Raw genomic sequence first — 15,180 nt, 5'->3', positions numbered from 1 at the left:
TTAAACTCCATTACCAGAATCCTTCTCTCTCACCCTCCCTTCACCATCACATCAGACTGTAATCTCTCTCAACAGCCATTACTTTATTCATATCCACATTGACTTACAACGCTGGACGCTAACAGACATTCACAAAACTCTGCACCATTTGCCAAGTTCTTCTCCACTATTCGCGTGCAACACATAATCATCTGTATTAATCAGATCTGAGATACTCCGCCATTAACAATTTATTATTAATCAGATCTGAGATACTCCGTCATTAACAATTTATTATTAATCAGATCTGAGATACTCCGCCATTAACAATTTATTACAAACATCATCTTTTTATCCATATCTAGAGTTTTTACTTCACTCATAACCACACACACACACACACACACACACACACACACACACAGATGAATAGGTAGATAGAGAGATAGACAGAAAAATAGATACGCACATACGTAATGAATGACTGATTCATCCATACAAACATACATACGTATCTACATCTAGCCATCTAGGCTATGTCTACATCCATGTGAGTATGTCTACATCCATGTGAGTATATATATACATATATATATATATATATATATATGTGTGTGTAATTCAACGGGTCGGTCAGGATCACGTGATGGTTTTTTGTGATCATCGGCATTTTACCCACCCGGAAGAGAGCTGAGAGCTCATATACAGTAGTCCGATCTAAGGGCAAAGCCTTGACCTTCACACACGCACACACCCATCCTCTTGCTCAAGGAGGACAGTGACCACCCGCTTTGTCAGTGAAACTTATTCGCATCCCGAGCAAGGCGCGAACCCTCGTCTTAGCAGACGCTAAGCTAGAGCGTTACCACTGCACCAGCTAGGCTATGTCTACATCCATGTGAGGATATATATATATATATATATATATATATATATATATTATGTGTGTGTGTGTGTGTGTGTGTGTGTGTACATATATACTGTATATATAATCTGTATATACACATTTACATATAGAATTATATAATCTGTATTTACACTTATACATACATACATACACACACACATATCTATCTATCTATGTATTTGTACAGTATATATATATATATATATATATATATATATATATATATATATATATATATATATATATATATATATATATATATATATATCTATATATTGTTACGGAACAGAGAGAGTTTACGTACACTTTAAGTGAGACTACTAAGAGTCACTACTGTCCCGTAAAGTTCCAGGTTCAAAACAAAAGAGTTAGGTAAAATTACAAGTTAAAGTTTAATGCTTAAACTAAGAACAAAACATTCAGAACTCATAAGGATAATGTAATGGCAAATAAACAGGTTAAATATATGGTTAACTGCAATAGCCTCTATTAACACGAAATTAGCAAGAGTAAATTTATCTAAGTCAGCCCTGATAAAATGAGATACCAGATAATACTCAGTGAATGCCAGATAAATTATTACAGATACAAACTATTATCAAAAATGACTGACATAACCCAACATTAATCAAAAACCTCACTAGGCCTAAGAATTAACCTTATGCTACACAGTACAAGAAAAAATGCAACAACACTTATACTCAAATTACACACGCTGCTAGATGTTTGGAGATTTCTTGAGCACTCACAATAATAATATCTGTACAGGGGAGGACAGAGATGTGAACAAAATGATGAGCAGATCTAAGTGGCAATGATGCAGAGACTGAGCTCATTATATAGGGGCCGGCAGAGCTTGATACAACTTGTAAGAAGGACGTGCAAATGAAGCCATGGGGACAAAGAGTTGACAATCCTGGTCTGAACTCCAGAAATGACGACTTACTCTATTATAACGGTAGAAGGGGGGAACGGAGGCACAACACGCTCGTGATCAAACATGCAGCATACTGTGCGTTAAAATTACACAAAGGATGATGAAATCATAGGCTATGTAACACCTCCCCACAAAGAAAAAAGAAATTTACAAAGGAAATTTCTTATTACTCTAAAACAATTTGTATATGGCATTACAGACCATGCAAAGGTCTTTCCTAATGTTACAAAACATGAGATCTCCCTAGCACGTTCAGTCATAGGTACTTGCCAGTATCCCTTTAACAAATCAAACTTACTTATGTACCTAGCCTTTCCGATCTTGTCTATGCAATCTTCCACACGAGGGAGAGGGTAAGTGTCTGTTTTAGTTATCTGATTAACACGTCTGTAGTCGATGCAAAGCCTCTGTGACCCACCTGGCTTAGGGACTAGAGTGACAGGAGAACTCCACTCGCTCTGACAGGGCTTAATCATCTTGTGGTCCAACAGGTAGCCAAGCTCCTTCTGGATGAGAGGAACTTTCACTGGGTTCACACGGTAAGGAGGCAATTTAATTGGCTTTGCGTCTCCAACATCGACATCATGCATCAACACAGTGGTTCTTCCTGGAGTGGCACGGAACACTTGCGGGTACTCCTGCAGTAATGCCGAAAACTCCTGCCTTTCCTTGGGAGGTAGATGAGAAAGCTTAGTCTGGAGATCATTCATGATATCAGGATTCTTCCCCAAACTATCACTCAGGCTCATGCTGCATGGGAGAACTTCACTTGTAGACTCGGGTGGAACAGCTACAGTGCAGACTGGATTATTTTCGTCCCGCCTGTGATACAACTTTAGCATGTTGATGTGACATAGTTGCTTGCTCTTTCTACGATCTGGTGTGGCGATGACATAGTTGACATCACTGAGTTTCTTCTCCACGAAATGAGGGCCACTAAACTTGGCTTGAAGAGGTTGCCCATGAACTGGTAGCAGAATCAAAACCTGATCTCCTGGCTGAAAGTGGCGTAACCTGGACTTCTTATCATACCAAGTCTTCATCTTCTCCTGAGCAGCTCCTAAATTCTCTCTCGCCAGCTGTAAAGCAGTGGACAGCCGTTCTTTGAATTTCATCACATACTCCAGCAGGTTGACGTCATCTTCCTCCGACAGCCAGCATTCCTTGAGTAACATAAGGGGTCCTCTTACTTCATGGCCAAACAGTAGTTCAAAAGGTGAGAAGCCCAGTGATTCATTTGGAGATTCTCTTGCGGCAAACACAACGAATGGAAGACCTTTATCCCAGTCTTTCTGATGTTCCAAACAGTATTTCTTGAGCATCGATTTGAGTGTTTGATGATATCTCTCCAACGCTCCTTGGGTCTGGGGATGGTAAGCTGAAGACGTGATCTGGGTGATGCCCAACTCTTTCAGAGACTGCTTGAAAACATTCGACATGAAATTACTTCCCCGGTCTGACTGTACTTCCTTGGGCAGACCAAACTTTGTGAAGAACCCTAGCATTTCCTTAACCACGTTCTTTGCTGAGATATTTCTAAGTGGAATGGCTTCAGGATAACGAGTAGCCGTATCAATCATGGTCAACACATAAGAAAATCCTGAAGAAGTCTTAGGAAGAGGGCCCACAATATCCACCAACACACGGGTGAAAGGCGCCTCAAAAGGAGGAATGGGAACTAGAGGTGCAACCTTTTCGGTCTGATTACACTTCCCCACAACTTGACATGTGTGACAAGACTTACAATACCAGGAAACATCCCTGAAGATACCTGGCCAGTAGAAGTGTTTCAAAATGCGTGCCACAGTCTTCCTCACTCCAAGGTGTCCTGCCAAACTAGAATCATGAGCCACTCTAATGATATCCTGCCTACAAACACGAGGGATGACAACTTGATGTACAACCTCCCATTCACAGTCGGCTGATGCTGTTGGGGTCTCCACTTCCTCATAAGTACTCCTGACTTTACATAATAACAAGTAGAAGCACCGGCTGACTCTTCTTCACTGTAAGCAGAGTTAGCTAGACCTTTCAACTCAGGGTCAGCAACCTGCAACTCAACCAACTCTTGACGAGACAAATTATCAACACTACGGGGTACTGCCTCATCTGGTGAGTGGTCCAAATTAGCAAGAAAAGTGTCAGCTAGGATAACATCATCATCATCATTATCCTCTAAATCACCAGTAACTTTAGACTTAGCCCTAGTGACAGCACATGCAGGGAACACATCAGGGACATCACAATCCTGGGACACAGCCACTGGCTCACTAGACAACTGAGGAGCTGGACACACTTGACTTCCACCAATATCATTTCCAAGTAAGAAAGTTACACCTGACATTGGGAGTGTCTCAACCAACCCAACCATAACGGAACCATTAACAAAACCAGACTCTAAATTCACTCTGCACAGAGGGACAGAGAAGTAATTATTCCCTACACCTTGTAAAATAACAGTTTCATCAGAGGAATTAACATTAGAACCTAGAACACTGGTCAGCATAAGGGATTGGCAAGCACCTGTATCACGATATATTTGAACTGATTTCCTGTCATTACTGTCCAGAGGACTGACAAAATCATCAGACAGGAAATTAGCACATGAACTCTTGAGAGCGTCACCCACGTTACTGCTCAAAAGAGGAGCTCCATCATGAGAATTTAAGTTACCCCTCAATGCAGGTTCAGTTAACTCAGTTAAAGAATTCTGGGAACTCTCAAGAGTGGACACTAGACCAATTGACTGAATATTTAAAGACTCCTTTTTGTTCACATCACGCTGTCTCCTGAAACATCTCTCCGTAGTATGACCAAGCTTACTACAATAAGTACATTTACTTTTCTGAAATCTAGAGGTGAAGCTGGTATTTACTTCCTGAGAAACATCATCCTTATTCTCTTTCCTGTTACCTGTACTCTGAGTAGAGGCAACGTACTTACTCTCAGCTTTCCCTTTTTCTCTAGAATATCTCTTGTGAGTGAGAACATACTCATCAGCTAAAACTGCAGCATCAGACAAATTATCTATTCTTTTCTCATCAAGATATAGGCTTACATCTTTACTAATACACCTTTTGAAGTCCTCCAGCAAAATCATCTGCTTAAATTTGTCAAAATCAGAATCCACATTCTTAGAATTTAACCACTGCTCTAACAAATCTTCTTTGATTTTTGCATACTCAACATGGGATTGCTTATCTTGCTTGTAAGTTGTCCTAAATTTTACTCTATAAGCTTCAGGAACAAGCTCATAGGCCTTAAGAATCAAGCTCTTAACTACATCATAATTATCAGACTGATCCTGAGGCAAAGATGCATAAGTTACTTGAGCTTTACCAGTGAGAACAGTTTGAAGGAGTACTGGCCAATACTCCTTAGGCCAATTAAAACCTGTAGCTACCCTCTCAAACAACTGAAAATACTTTGTTAAATCAGATTCATTAAAAGGAGGGACAAGTTTAACATTTTTAGCCACATCAAAATCATCAGAGCTAGATGATCCAGTTCCACCTTGTTTCATGCGATACTCATGGTCTGCCTGAATCCTAGCAATTTCAACTTGTGCCTCAGCCTCTTTAGAACGGGCCTGAAATTCAGCCTCCTTAGCACGAGACTCCTGCAGGGCTAGCTGTAACTTAGCTAATTCAATCTGCGTTTGCTCATTTGGAGGAGTTACATTAAACAACCTTTAATTAATCATGTCAACAATTTGATCTTTAGAATGATGAGAGCGAACAACAATTCCCAATTGTTGAGCAACAAGCTTAAGTTCATTCTTTGTTCTGTTTTCTATATCACACACTGTCTGCACATTTGACAAAAAATCTTTGGCTTCATCAAGCGTAGTAATAGTAGACATCATGAATAAGTAACAGTCACAAAATATCGAGCAATATCCTTATGATAATATCCTGAATATCCTGGCGAGGTCGCCAAATTTATGTTACGGAACAGAGAAAGATAATGTACACTTTAAGTGAGAATACTAAGAGTCACTACTGTCCCGTAAAGTTCCAGGTTCAAAACAAAAGAGTTAGGTAAAATTACAAGTTAAAGTTTAATGCTTAAACTAACAACAAAACATTCAGAACTCATAAGGATAATGTAATGGCAAATAAACAGGTTAAATATATGGTTAACTGCAATAGCCTCTATTAACACGAAATTAGCAAGAGTAAATTTATCTAAGTCAGCCCTGATAAAATGAGATACCAGATAATACTCAGTGAATGCCAGATAAATTATTACAGATACAAACTATTATCAAAAATGACTGACATAACCCAACATTAATCAAAAACCTCACTAGGCCTAAGAATTAACCTTATGCTACACAGTACAAGAAAAAATGCAACAACACTTATACTCAAATTACACACGCTGCTAGATGTTTGGAGATTTCTTGAGCACTCACAATAATAATATCTGTACAGGGGAGGACAGAGATGTGAACAAAATGATGAGCAGATCTAAGTGGCAATGATGCAGAGACTGAGCTCATTATATAGGGGCCGGCAGAGCTTGATACAACTTGTAAGAAGGACGCGCAAATGAAGCCATGGGGACAAAGAGTTGACAATCCTGGTCTGAACTCCAGAAATGACGACTTACTCTACTATAACGGTAGAAGGGGGGAACTGAGGCAGAACACGCTCGTGATCAAACATGCAGCATACTGTGCGTTAAAATTACACAAAGGATGATGAAATCATAGGCTATGTAACAAAATATATATATATATATATATATATATATATATATATATATATATATATATATATATATATATATATATATATATATTTATATATATATATATATATATATATATATATATATATATATATATATATATATATATATATATATATATATATATATATATACAGTATATATATATATTTGTGTACATGTATGTGTTTATATATACATATTTATTTATACAGTATATAGATAGATAGATATACATATATGTGCACAAATCTATCTATCTATCTATCTATATATCATTATCGTCATCGTCATCATCATCATCATCATCAGCCATTACAAGTCCACTGATGAACAAAGGGCCTCCCCCAACCTTCTCCACGAATTCCTTGACTGAACCAATCTTTGCCACGTTCTCCCTGCAGATTTCTCTATCTCATCACTCCACCTCCTGTTTGACCTTTTTCTGCTACGCTTACAATCTCTTGGTGTCCAGTCAGTCAGCCTCTTGCGTCATCGATTATCCGTTATTCTTGCTATATGGCCTGCCCACCTCCATTTCTATACTTTTATAACATCTGTTATATCTTTGACTTAAATCTGCTCCCTTACCCAAGTTGATCTTTTCATGTCTCTTAAAGATATTCCCAACATTGACCTTTCCATTGCCGAGAACAGATTGCCTTTTTTCCATCAATTTTGTCAGTTTCTAGGTCTCACAACCATACATCATGGGTGGAATTATTCTCTCGTTATATACTTTTCGTTTCACGCAAACTGGCAAGCTACTTTTCATAAAGACTCTATGTTTACCGAAAGCTTTCCAGCCAACTGTAATGCGTATTTTTATTTCGCTATCATGATCTTTCGTTAATTTTAGTATTTGCCCCAAGTAATTATACCCCTCGACGTCAAGAATTTCTCCGCTTATTCTGATGACGCTCTTTGGTGTTTGTGAATTAAACATTAGTTTTACTCCGGTTCATATTTAGCCCTGTTTTGAGACTTTCTCTGTCCAGGTCATTTAACATTTCTTTACAATGTCCCTGCTGTTTCTGAGATGCGGACAATGTCATCTGCAGATCTTAAATGGTTTAGCTTTTCTCCATCTATGTTCACTTCTCTGTTTTCCCAGTCTAGCTTCCTGGAAATACTTTCTAGCCATGCTGTAAATAATTCTGGTGAAATTGCTTCTCACTGATGCACGCCTTTATGTAATTTAACTGTTGCAGTTCCTTCCTTATATATGTTTTCGAGCAGTTTTACAATATTCTCATTCACTTCTTGTTCTCGCAATGAATTTACAATCGCTATGTGCTCCACTGAGTCGAAAGCCTTTTAAGCAATAAAACCTAAGCACAGTGGTTTATCATATTCTGTAGTTTTCTCAGTTAGCTGATTCATTGTGTGTAGATGATCAGCAGTCGAATACCCCTTCTAAATCCTGCCTGTTCACGAGGTTGGTTTTCCTCCATATTTGTTGGTATTCTGTTCGTAAGGACTTTAGTGATGAGTTTGTAAATGATTGATAATAAGCTAATGGGTCGATAGTTATTAAGATCTTTTCATTATTTTTTTGTACAGTAAAATAACTATAGCATTACACCATGTTTTGGGAATTTTTTTTTTTTTTTTTTTTTATACATTTAGTAAATTAGTGAGCAAGCCTGATCGTACTTCTGCTCCTGCATCCAACAGTAAATCTGCTACTATTCCATCTTCTCCCGGAGCATTCCCTCTTTTCATATTTTTAAGAGAAAGGTTTACTTCATCTGGTGTTACCACGGCTATTTCACTTGTGTCAACTGAAATGTTAGGTATTGGTACTACTGTCTTTGATGAATGCAGTTCTTTGTAATATTCTTCAACTTTCTTCACCATCTTTTCTCTGCATTTAATGGCTTTACCATTTTTGTCTTTCAATGATGTAATTTGTTACTTTCCTAGTGCCCTTTTACTTCTGACCTGTTTCAGACTTTTTTCCCTTTTTGATGGTTTCCATGATCTGATCCATGTTTCTCTTGCCTTTTTTTTTCTTCTCTTTGTTTCTTGCTAATAAGCTTATTTAATTCTGCTCTTTCTAGTTCATCTTTGTTTTTGCTTTCATTTCCATTCTTTTTTTCATAAGCTCGAATGTCTTTTCTGAATACTTCTTGCCTTTGGTTGCATTAGCTTTTCCTACTATCTCCGCTGATTCTCTAAACACTTTTGTTAGTCTGTCATTCAGCTCATCAGTGTCACATCCATCATTACTTTGAACCTGAAATCTGTTCCTTACTTCCAACTGAAAGGTAGCAGTGTTTTCGTTTACTTTTATTGGGCATATCTTCTTAACTTTAATCATCTTTTTCCTTTCACTTCTGAAATTTAATCCAGCTGTGCAACCCACCATTCTGTGGTCACTTGCGAGATTTACTTTGCTGATAATTGTGACATTTGTGATCGTGTTATTCTTATCTGCTATAACAATGTCGATTTCATTCTACCGCGTTGAGTACACCGCTTCCCGTTCGATCAGCGAAGTTAAGCAACGTTGGGTCTGGTTAGTACTTGGATGGGTGACCGCCTGGGAACACCAGATGCTGTTGGCATCCCTACGTCAAGTGGGGTTGGTGGAGGATTAGTGCCCCACCCTGTAAAACAATTAACTCTAAGCCCTTGGCCACCCTGTCTGGGATACATGGCGTCTGGCAATGGATGGATGGATGGTTTCTTCACTTGGGCTTCTCCAGGTCCACTTTCTCCCCGTTTTTTTGTGAAAGAATGTGTTCATTATCCTCATGTTATACATTTCAGCAAAATTAACCAACATTTCTCCTCTTTCATTCCTTTCTCCCACTCCAAATTTTCCCGTACATGTTTCGCCATTTTTTGATTTCCCACCTTTTGCATTGAAGTCTCCCATGAGTATAGTGTATGTGGTCTTTTCTTCTTCCATAATCTGGGAGATGTCGTCATCTGAGCTTTGAGAAGTCAGTGCATATACTTGTATTACTTTCAGGGTATATTTTTTGCATAGTCTAACTACAACCAAAGCTGCTCTGTCAGATACACTGCTGAATTTAACAATGTTGTCTGCAAGATTTCTGTTAATTAGAAATCCTACACCACTAACCTTCATTTTGCCTTCCTCTGTAGTAAAATAGGTTGTCACTGTATTCGAGCTGAAATACTGTTTTTTTTTTTCTATTCTGCGGGTCTCACTCAAACCTACAATATCCCAACTAATGTTTTCCAGTTCAGTCATTAAGTTACCGAGTTTGTAATTTTCTGCTAGGCTTATTACATTGTATGTATAGATCTTCGTGGATTTCAGTTTGTTTAATATCCCAGTCTCTAACCTGCCACTAGGGTGCCTACTCATTTTCGGTGGCACACTGCCTGTATGAACTGGAGGCAGTGCGGTTAGACCTTTAGTAGACGACGATCCAATAGAACTCATGTTTGGTTGGGAGGATTGTGGCCAATAATCTCACCTCCCTGCCACATAGTTTATATATATATATATATATATATATATATATATATATATATATATATATATATATATATATATATATATATATATATATATATATATATATATATATATATATATATATATATATATATATATATATATATATATATATATACACTATATATATATATATATATATATATATATATATATATATATATATATATATATATATATATATAATATATATATAAGAGCCATCAACTTTGCCATAACCACTAACGACAGTTCCATCAGCAACAGCAACCTTAGTCATCGCTACCACCACCAGCAAGATTTGTCAACCACTGAGCTCTATAGTATGGACAGGCTTTTTCATGGGTAGCACCACGCAGTTTGTGTAAGCGCTGCCAAGGGCCTTGGGCGGTGCTGATGTTTATGCACTACACCAGATGCCCAAGTCTTTTGAAATCAGCCGATGAATTCGGAAATTATAGTGCCATGACCCACTGCTTAGCTTATGTATGCAACAGCGAAGCAGAAACAGCAAGCTATAAACAGTGATCCAGTTGCACATCCATGGTGTAGACGACGAGTGCTGGTGTTTCAATATGGCGGCCAAAGTTACACGCCCGCTGTGGAGATAGTCTCTACATATTATAGAGCTCAGTGTTGTCAACGCTGTATTAACAACATCTCGTCAACTCTATCATCACCGCCAGCAACATCCGTCTGCGCTGTCACCACCAACAGCAACACTTAACATTCCCATCATCAGTAACATTCATCAGTTCAACCACTATTACTGATCAGTGTTACTACTACTAACCAGTCTTCACCATAACCACAAACATCCTTCCTTACCTAGCAAGGTTTTGAAAGACGCGACCAAAACGAGCATCCCTATTATTACACACCTCAAGACTCACCCCGTATATATTTCTTTCTCCCCTTCTCATCTTTCCTCTTATCTGGCCATCATAATAAATTATTAACGACAGGAAAATATCAAGGCAGGTAATGATGTGGACATGCTAAATCTCCAACTCGTGTGTGAGTGAGTGTGTCTGTATACTCCACAGAAACAAACAGTACCAGAAATGTGATTAAAGCTGAAACGGAAGATGCTTGTTCTAACAAAGGTAATAAAATGAAGACTGTATATCTTAATACTGTAAGGTAACTATCACAAGGAGAGCTAGATATTCCAGCATGACACGACCTTTGTATTAAGCTTTACTTTCTTATCATGAAAATTTTGTATGAGCTCCCACACTAAAACCCTGAAATCAGCTGGCATTTATTTTCATTGAGACTAACAAGTTAGTCAGTCCGGAGGTAAGTCGGCTCAGCGAAAAGGTATTAAACAACAATTTTAAGTGCATTCAGGCTGCATAATGACGCAGTGAACATTTTCTCCACAGGAGGGAAAGGGGTAAGGGACGAAGGAACAACTAAGATGGGGAAGAGCGTGTTCGGCCGCCCAGCCACTCTGGATACATTGTTCCCGGCATCATCAAAGCCTGGGTAATTATTATTGAAACCATTGTACCCCTCAAAGTTGACGGCAATACTGGCACTCTTACTGATATGCGGGCACAGCCTTATTCAGCAACTCCTTCAATTTCCCTGGATCTACTATCAGTACCATATGACATGGTACTTTTTATACCGTACGTGGAAAGCTTAGGCCACCCTTTACACACAAGGAGGTCCATATACTTGACAAAGAGACTGTAGCTCTCTAAACTTTTTTCAACCACATCTTACTGTTGTAGTGGGGGCAGCTTCATTGCTACCACCAGCACTAGTCATGTCTCAGGTAGCAGGACTCATCACCACGCTCCTGGGATATATCCTCATAATCCAGCCCAATCCTAGCAAATGGAGCCACTAGATTGCCAAGACAAACACTACATCGTTTAAAACCAGCGCCATCTTACATTCTTGCAGCGAAGTTTCACGTTGCCAAGTTTCATGGTGCCGAAAACACAGTACATAAAAAATGTTGCGTCACAATGAAATAATCGTCAGTTGGCTTGGGAAAAAAAAGTGAACTGCAAACTCCCCTATCATTTTTCCATGCTGGTCAAGTCTGCGAGTCTTTTTTCGTTGTGTTAAATGCGAGGTACTGAAGTGCTGAATGAGAAAGAACATATGTCATATAATAAGGAAACTGAGAAGATAAGTGAAGATTTTAGGCAGCAAGAGGCAGGTAAGATGCTGGAGAATGAGGGAAAAGGGGATGATGTAGGTTGTGAAAAGGCCAAAGGGCCCTAAGGATGTAGAGAATTTGAGTGAAGGTCAAGGCCCTGGATAGAGTACAGGTGTCTGGCGTGCAGAAGAGGGTATCATGTAGACTGCTTTTGGTCCAGGCCTTCAGTATATATGGCAAAAAGTTCTGACCCTTACGCAAAATTTCTGACCTCATCTACACGTCAACTGTCTGAGAGAATGTTCAGTGTCATATCTCGCCGGTTAAATCAAGAAAGACATCAAACCGAGTAATGTTTGTAGCGAAAGGTGAGCTCCGGATACCATTCATTGACTCTGGGGCCAGCATCATTCAGCAGGCTTTCGAAGTTCCTTAACTTTGGGCGAATAGCCCTAGAGATGCTGGGTGGAGAGGTCAGCTAGGAGGTATCAGGGGTGTTCATTTTTGAAGAGCATTGTTGGGGACGATAGAGATGTCGTTAGGGGAGCGGGTGGAGGTGTAGGCTTGGCTGGAGGCGGATCGCGACCCAAAAATTTGACCAACCTCCTGGACCTCCTGCCCACCTAAAGATGGGAATAAAAAGACCTGAATGAACACCATGGACGTATAAGGGAGAAGGATGTAGTAGGGGCATGGAAGGTGAATGGACAAGGAGGTCTGAAAGAACACCAAGAAGGGAGGAAGAAGCGAAGGAGGCAAGAAGGAATGCCAAGAAGGGTGGAAGGAGAGAATGGGCAAGGAGGGAGAGTGACACACGGATGGACAAGACAGCAACGAAATCTGAAAGAATGCAATGGAGGGTAAGGAGAAGAAGGGGAACAAGGAAGCTAGAGTAGCTCAAAGGAGGAAAGAGGAAGAACTCTTATTTATATATCATTAAGTATCAGAAATCCTGTTACTACCTTACTGGCTTAGCCATCTGCAAAGATTTATTTTGGTACTTTTCTTAACAGATGGGCTCCACATAACCTGACAAATAGAGTCAATTTATTGGCTACCATGTTAAAAAACGGGTGCCATACCTTGGCTATATACACAGACACACTGGGAAGAAAGAAAAAGCATAGCAATAATCATCAACTTAAACTCTTTATCGCACCTTTATCGCACCCTTAAGACAGGGTGAGTTATAATCCTGATAATATTGTGCATCACCATCCAACGGCTGATGTACAGTGCATCATAGGGATGCAGATGGCAAATAGAATTTGCAACAGAAACATGAAACCATGATGTTAATTAGGTCACCAGATAATGCACATTTTTCAGGAAAAGCTAAAACCAGAGGCTCAATCTTTTTTTTTCCCCAGTCCCCTTGATATTCTTGGGATACCTACGATTCAGAAACTATGCTTTACCTATGAATGCCACATCAAGAAGCACATTCTCTCAGGTTCGTATTATTCACTCCCAACTAAATAAAACTGTTTTAATTTAGCCGAAATAGAATACTGAAGATGCCCCGACCATTCCTTGGTTAATGATACCAGCGTTTACCCACTAATGAATAAAGCTGTCTGACGTTTACTAAAGTAGAATAATAGAGATATCCTGACCAAGAGAGAATTTAAAGCAATACATTCCTGTTATCGCCGCCGTCTACTAAATGCTTAAATGGCTAATGATTCTCCAAAGCTTGGGTTTCACCCCAAATGGGCTATGTATCCCGTGTGTCGATGTCCAGCACAGAACTCGGCTTTATCTCCTGGAGAAGGTACAGACGCGAGTTGAAAGACTGAGGCCTGCATTCTTGTCGTCTAAAAAGGCTTCCCAGCTCCTCTTCCTCAGCGATTTATTTTTGGATCCAGCGGGTTAATATCGTATTGTATCTTGCTTCTGCATAGCATGGAGGTACTGGAATGATTTCAGTAACACAACAGACGGCAGTAAGGTATAACAAGCAAAATAAATCGCTGAGCAACAGGTGCTTGGGAGCTTCCTTAGGCGTCGAGATTACAGGCCTAATGACCAGCACCTGAAAGAAAGGAGCAACAACAAGAAACCTGGAAAGCTTGAAGCATCGAGGGAAGGTTACTGCTCTCGCTGTGCTTTATGAAGTACAAGTGTGACATGTGCCCCAGCTGGTAAATTTGAGGATCACATTCTAAGTGGCTTTGGATAATTCGTAAGTTATCTTCCTTTGCGATTTATTAAGCACACATCTCAATTTCTACTTGTATATTATTGTGCAAAAGATGCCGATATTACAGTGGCGTCAATAATATACAGGAGGATACTTTGACGCATTAGGAAAAATAAACTACTAAGGAAGAAGCGAATACCAAGCCTTCAATTCCATCCCGAACACGGCCCTGAGGCTTCCGCAGCGAAAGTCATGCCGTAGCACGAGATCAGTGCTTTCTACTGATTGCCAGCTGGAGATTCATGGCTCCTTCACCAGTATGCACCAACGCACGTTGACCTTCATGACAACAAGAATGTGGAACTCGGTGGCAGCTATCATTGATGTCATGACACTTATCACCCTCCAGAGGAAGCAAGCGGCCACTGCCTGCTGTACTGAACACAAAAGACCTATGGTGGACTCACAAACAAGCAGTGTATTATTTTAAATCATATGTATCTTTAATTTTATGTATGTTGATGTTTGTGTTTTGAATGTATGTATAGCGATGATCGATATGAAGACTAAGTTGACGAAAAGTACTGAATGATGGTTTGGTTACTGTTTTTTTTGTTTTTACTGACCTTTCCGATATCCGTGGATTTGGATATTTAGTGGATGTTAACGTCTTGCCAATATATACTGCAATACAGCAGCGACAGTTCTTTTTTGTAAACAGAAGGCAAGTGTAGGTTCCAAGGTAATATAACTTTGATCCTGAAAGAGCTTTGCATGGTATGAAATACTCAAAGTTTACTCTGAACGTTTAGTTGGTGGTAAAGAGCCCTAAATACTATAGTTAAACGATTTCATATTTCAGTACTACCTTTACCTGTAAAAGCTG

The 15,180-nt window shown here is 39.3% G+C and overlaps 1 protein-coding gene and 1 pseudogene across 1 annotated transcript in view; one reads left to right on the top strand and one right to left on the bottom strand.

The window, feature by feature from the left end:
• The window catches only part of LOC145396558 (UDP-GalNAc:beta-1,3-N-acetylgalactosaminyltransferase 2-like), an 88,668-nt gene that overhangs the window by 43,349 nt on the left and 30,139 nt on the right, over window positions 1-15,180 (bottom strand). The window lies entirely within an intron of this gene.
• On the top strand, window positions 9,007-9,127 carry LOC145396614 (5S ribosomal RNA; annotated as a pseudogene).

Source organism: Coenobita brevimanus, chromosome 38 (genome assembly GCF_032717465.1).
Source record: "Coenobita brevimanus isolate Jiangsu-jjx chromosome 38, ASM3271746v2, whole genome shotgun sequence".
Lineage (NCBI taxonomy): Eukaryota > Metazoa > Arthropoda > Malacostraca > Decapoda > Coenobitidae > Coenobita > Coenobita brevimanus.
This window is presented reverse-complemented; position numbering and strand designations above follow the sequence as displayed.